The 5,839-nt window shown below is 35.8% G+C and overlaps 1 non-coding gene across 1 annotated transcript; it reads left to right on the top strand.

Moving 5' to 3' along the window:
• The first annotated feature begins 274 nt into the window (after window positions 1–274).
• TRNAR-UCU (transfer RNA arginine (anticodon UCU)) lies at window positions 275–346 on the top strand. Its single transcript has one exon. It is a non-coding gene; the product is annotated as a tRNA-Arg (tRNA).
• The last annotated feature ends 5,493 nt before the right edge of the window (window positions 347–5,839 follow it).

Genomic DNA, 5,839 nt, shown 5'->3' with positions numbered 1-5,839 from the left:
AGGGGCGTATCCAACCCTCTTTTATCCACTAGTTACCCCTCTTTAGTTTAAGAGTATAGAGCAGTTTGGTAGCTCATAAGGCTCATAACCTTGGGGTTGCGGGTTCGATTCCCACTACCGCCTCCATACTCCTTCTTTATGATATATGCATGATATAATATATACATCATGCATTTGTATCTGGATTTTTTGATTTCCTAAAAGAGTTTTGGTCTAACAGTTTTTTCTCGGAAGAAGCAAAAAAATAAAAGAAAGAATAAAATATGAAAGAAAAGCGTCCATTGTCTAATGGATAGGACAGAGGTCTTCTAAACCTTTGGTATAGGTTCAAATCCTATTGGACGCAATCTTATTTCTATCTATTCTTTAAATAACTATACTAAACTAAAAACAAAGAAAACTTTTTTGCATGATTCAAATGAAAAAGCTTTCTCAACGATTCCTATTCTACTAACAAGAGTAGACATGCAAAATTTATTTGTTACTGAAGAGAAAACCGTTCCAGCTGTTCCTGAATAGCTTCCTTCAAAAGGATTTCCGCTTGCTCGGTGAATGTCTTGCTAGAAGATATAATTTCTTGGAATTGAGGTTTAGTATCTTTTAGATGTTTACGTAACTCATCCAGAAATTTATTTACCTGTTCAATTTCTAACGAATCAAGATATCCTCTTGTTCCGGTATAAATAGTAGCTATCTGCTCTTCCACTGGGAGAGGATTTGCCTGGGATTGTTTAAGCAATTCCCTTAATCGTCGACCCCTTGCCAATTGATTCTGACTTGTTTTATCGAGAGCAGAGGCGAATTGTGCAAAGGCTTGTAACTCTGCGAATTGCGCTAGTTCCAATTTTGATTTGCCAGCTACTTGTTTCATGGCTTTAATTTGAGCCGCGGATCCTACTCTGGAAACAGAAATACCCACATTAATAGCGGGTCGAATTCCGGCATTGAATAGATCCGCAGATAAGAATATTTGTCCATCTGTAATGGAGATTACATTAGTAGGAATATAGGCGGAAACGTCTCCAGATTGAGTCTCAACTATTGGTAAAGCGGTCATACTTCCTTCGCCTAAAAGAGAATTTAATTTAGCGGCTCTTTCTAAAAGGCGTGAATGCAAATAAAAAACATCCCCTGGATAAGCCTCACGTCCGGGAGGTCTTCTTAATAGAAGGGACATTTGGCGATAAGCTTGTGCCTGTTTGGAGAGATCATCATAAATTATTAAAGTATGCCGTTCGCGGTACATAAAATACTCAGCCAGGGCTGCTCCCGTATAAGGAGCGAGGTATTGTAATGTAGCAGGTGAATCCGCCATTTCAGCTACTACAATAGTGTATTCCATGGCCCCCTCCTCATGGAAAGTAGTTACTACTTGAGCTACGGAGGATGCTCTTTGACCGATAGCTACATAAACACATATTACACCTTGCCCTTTTTGATTGAGAATTGTATCTGTGGCTACTGCTGTTTTGCCAGTCTGTCTGTCCCCAATAATTAACTCTCGCTGACCGCGCCCTATAGGGATCATCGAATCGATAGCAATAAGCCCTGTTTGAAGAGGTTCGTATACGGAACGCCTGGAAATTATACTTGGAGCAGGAGATTCAATTAAGCGAGATTCGGAAGCTATAATTTCGCCTTTCCCATCAATAGGTTTAGCCAGAGCATTTACAACACGACCCAAGTAAGCCTCACTCACGGGTATCTGAGCAATTCTTCCTGTTGCTTTTACAAAACTTCCCTCTTGTATCATCAACCCATCGCCCATTAATACAATCCCAACATTTTTGGATTCCAAATTCAGAGCAATACCCCTAGTACCTTCTGCAAATTCGACTAATTCACCTGACATTATTTCACCAAGACCTATAATACGAGCAATCCCATCCCCCACTTGAACTACGCGACCTATATTCTCAATCCCTACTTTCCTATTATATTGTTCAATACGTTCGCGTGAGAATTTTATGAATTTCGTCGACTCGAAGGGTTGCCATTAGTGTTTCTTGACTCTTTTTTCGGAAGCAAGGGGAAAAATAATGCCTAAATTCTAAACGAAAGTAGAAGTTCAAGGCCTAATTAATTTAATTATTTCTTCCATTCCAGGGACCCGAGAATGCCAATATTAGCACGAATCGTACGGAAATGTAACTCGGTATTCAAACAACTATTCAGAGTTCCTAGAGCTCCTTGTACGGCCTGTTGGAAAACCCGCTGTCGGACCTGATTCATTGCCCTTTGTTTTTCAAAATAAAGGGTTTCGTTTTTAGACTTTTCCAATTGTTCCAAACTAATAGAAGTAGCATTAATCAAATTTGCTTTTTCTCGTTCTATCTCAGAGTATCCATTCATTCGATACTCATCCGCTTCTAGTTCGACTTTCTGTAATCGAATCCGAGCTTTTTCGAGTTGCTCAATGGTCCCTCTACGCAATTCTTCTGAATTTCGAATAGTACTCAAGATCCTCTGTTTTCGATTATCTAATAAATCTTTTAATGAAAGTAGATTATTTTGTAAGTTTACAACTTTTATGATCTCTTCCCGAACCAAACATGAATCTTTCGATTCATTTGGCTCTCACGCTCCTTTTTTTTTTTCTATAGCTATTTCCATATCTTTTTTTTAAGTAATGAGCCTATCCTCTATCTTCTTTTTTATGTTTATATTTCAATATACCGAAACCTATATAAGACTAGATAAATATTAAGAGGACTCTTCCGCCTAGATAAAAATATATCATGGTCAGCAAAGTTGTTTCTTTATTTTTATTTGCCCTCTAGTTAATAATTTCAATTTCATTAAGAAAAACTAACTAAATAAATGGAAAATGAAAATTAATAGAATTCTTTTTTATTTTTTTTTTCTTCAAATCCAAAAAATTTCTCTTTTTTATACATAGGTCGTCGATTCGGCATTGGTTAAAAAAGGGCAGGGTGCCCCCTTTTTTTTCTAGTAAATAGTTCAAACCATTTTATCGATATGAGTGTTCTATATCAGATAAATTTTACATTAGCTATTTCCCGTTTAAATTGGTACTAATACTAATATAGTTGTAGAAAGAGTACCTCTTTTTGCCTGGACTTCAAGCAGTTTAGCTTTAACCGTGTTAATGGTCTCACATTCTTGGTTTATAGAGAATCAAAGTTGATTTACCAATGAGTCGCGAAATGCTATGGTTCTTCCATATGATTTCTGAATTTATTCAGAAGTAATTCGTCGAGATCGTGCACCCTTTTCTTATTTATCCGAAAAATACTAAAAAATATTATAAAGTGCAGCCGGATAGATCCAATCTATTCTTGAAATAGACAACTCGCACACACTCCCTTTCCAAAAAAAATCAAAACACCAACCACTACAGTTAGATTTATTAGATTTGTTGCTAAAATATCGGTATTAAGCCCGAAACTGCCAGCGGATGGCCAGTGAGCTAAAAAAACGAAAGAATGGGTTACATTTTTCATATGCTCTCCTCTTATAGATAGGACGAACAAAGAACAAAGTTTTTCGATCACTTACTTCGCTCGCCCTTTTTTGATCGGTTTTTTTAATGCAAATAGATTCAATCTAGTAATTTCTTTTAGATTAAGTCTTACGTCTTGTTTGACCGGTGAAAGACTTCCTTTGTTGAAATGTTCTGTTCCCAAAATTCCTAAAATAAAAGGAAAAAACTTTCCACTTTCCTAAACTAAGGACGGGAAATAAGAAGGTGAGCATATCTTCTAAATTAATAATACTCAACTCAGCCCTTCCTAGAATGGGGTATTATCTGTCCCGATAAATAGATAATTCCAGGAGTAATAAATAGGAGTAAATTAAATAAAGTATTGATATAATTGGAATTGTGGAAGCAAATACCAATTTACTAAAAAAAGAAAAAAGTATCTAATCGAAATCGAAAGAATTTTTTTTTTAAGATTAAACAAAAGGGTTCGCAAATAAAAGCGCTAGTGCCACAACTAGTCCATAAATTGTTAAAGCTTCCATAAAAGCTAGACTAAGCAATAAAGTACCTCGTATTTTACCTTCTGCTTCTGGCTGTCTCGCAATACCTTCTACAGCTTGTCCTGCAGCAGTACCTTGACCAACTCCAGGTCCAATAGAAGCAAGCCCTACGGCCAATCCAGCAGCAATAACAGAAGCAGCAGCAATTAGTGGATTCATGGTGAGTAGTTCCTCGTGTCAAAAAAAAGAAATGGTTAAGGATACAATCAACCAATAAATTCTTACTTCTAAGCTCTATTGGGGAGAAGTAAAGTAACTAAAAAGTACAAATTGAAATCAAATTGAAATGATAATGTGAATTGTCCGAACTACATAGAAGGGAATTCCATATCCATATATCGGATTAGATAATGAATCTAACCTAGGAATATATAATATAATATCCTATATATATACATTTGTTTCTTCTATTTTGTTTGCATATTTTCTCATTTTCTATTGAATCGGATTCTAAAATCATTGCTTAAAGTGGAAACCTGCATAAAAGAGGACTCCACTTATAGACATTAAGGATATTATAGTATAGATCTAGCCTGACTCCACCCTCCTTAATGCATATATACTTTGAAAATTCCATAATATAGTCTATTCTATTCTCTCTCCTACAACTCTAGGCTATATATTCATACGCATTTCTAACTATTTTTTTGCAACCAAGCAGATTATCTGGAACCATGCATGAATTGAGCTAAGCTGCAAAAAAAAAAAATACTATTTCCAAAAAGAGTCAATTCAATGATGACCCTCCATGGATTCACCTATATAGGCTGCGGCTAATGTTGCAAAAATAAGAGCTTGAATACCGCTTGTAAATAATCCAAGAAACATGACCGGTATAGGGATTACTAAGGGGACTAAAGAAACAAGAACAACAACGACTAATTCATCCGCCAATATATTCCCGAAAAGTCGAAAGCTAAGCGATAATGGTTTTGTGAAATCTTCTAGGATGTTAATTGGTAAAAGGATTGGAGTTGGTTTAATATATTTCTCGAAATAGCTCAATCCTTTTTTGCTAAGACCAGCATAAAAATATGCCGCTGACGTGAGTAAAGCTAAAGCAACAGTAGTATTTATATCATTCGTGGGCGCTGCTAATTCCCCATGGGGTAACTCTATAATTTTCCAAGGTAAAAGAGCACCCGACCAATTCGAAACAAAAATAAAAAGGAACATAGTTCCAATAAAGGGAACCCAGGGACCATATTCTTCTCCAATCTGAGTTTTGCTCAAGTCTCGAATAAACTCAAGGACATATTCAAAAAAATTCTGACCGTCGGTCGGGATGGTTTGTGGATTCCGAACAGCTATGACAACTGAACCTAGCAAGATAGTAATTACGACCCAAGAAGTGATGAGTACTTGGGCATGAATTTGGAAACCTCCTATTTGCCAATAGAAGTGTTGGCCTACTTCTACACCCGATATATCGTATAACCCCTTGAGTGTTTTAATGGAACAAGGTATAATATTCATATTGTCCTCTGATAAAAATTGAACTTCAAAAAAGGAATTCTTTTGATTCAACCATCTCTTTCTCAACTCAGCAACTTGAAGTATTAATCTTATATTTAGGATACCAAGAAAGCACATCAGATCATAATATATATCAATACCCTCTAATATATATCAATATTCCCCTTCTTTTTTCTATGCAAAAAAAATTCTATGCAAAAAAAAAGATATAGTAAAGTAAGTGATTCCATAAATTTACGCAGTTGCCCAAGAATTCACTATATATTCTTAATCAACGATTTCTTATATAGAGAGAACGGCCCTCACAAATTGAAAATACTAATTTGTTAAGAATCAATCGAATTGAAGTCATAGTGTC

This window comes from Triticum urartu, unplaced genomic scaffold, assembly GCF_056163025.1.
Source record: "Triticum urartu cultivar PI428250 unplaced genomic scaffold, HENAU_Tu73 scaffold2, whole genome shotgun sequence".
Classification (NCBI taxonomy): Eukaryota; Viridiplantae; Streptophyta; class Magnoliopsida; order Poales; family Poaceae; genus Triticum; species Triticum urartu.
This window is presented reverse-complemented; position numbering and strand designations above follow the sequence as displayed.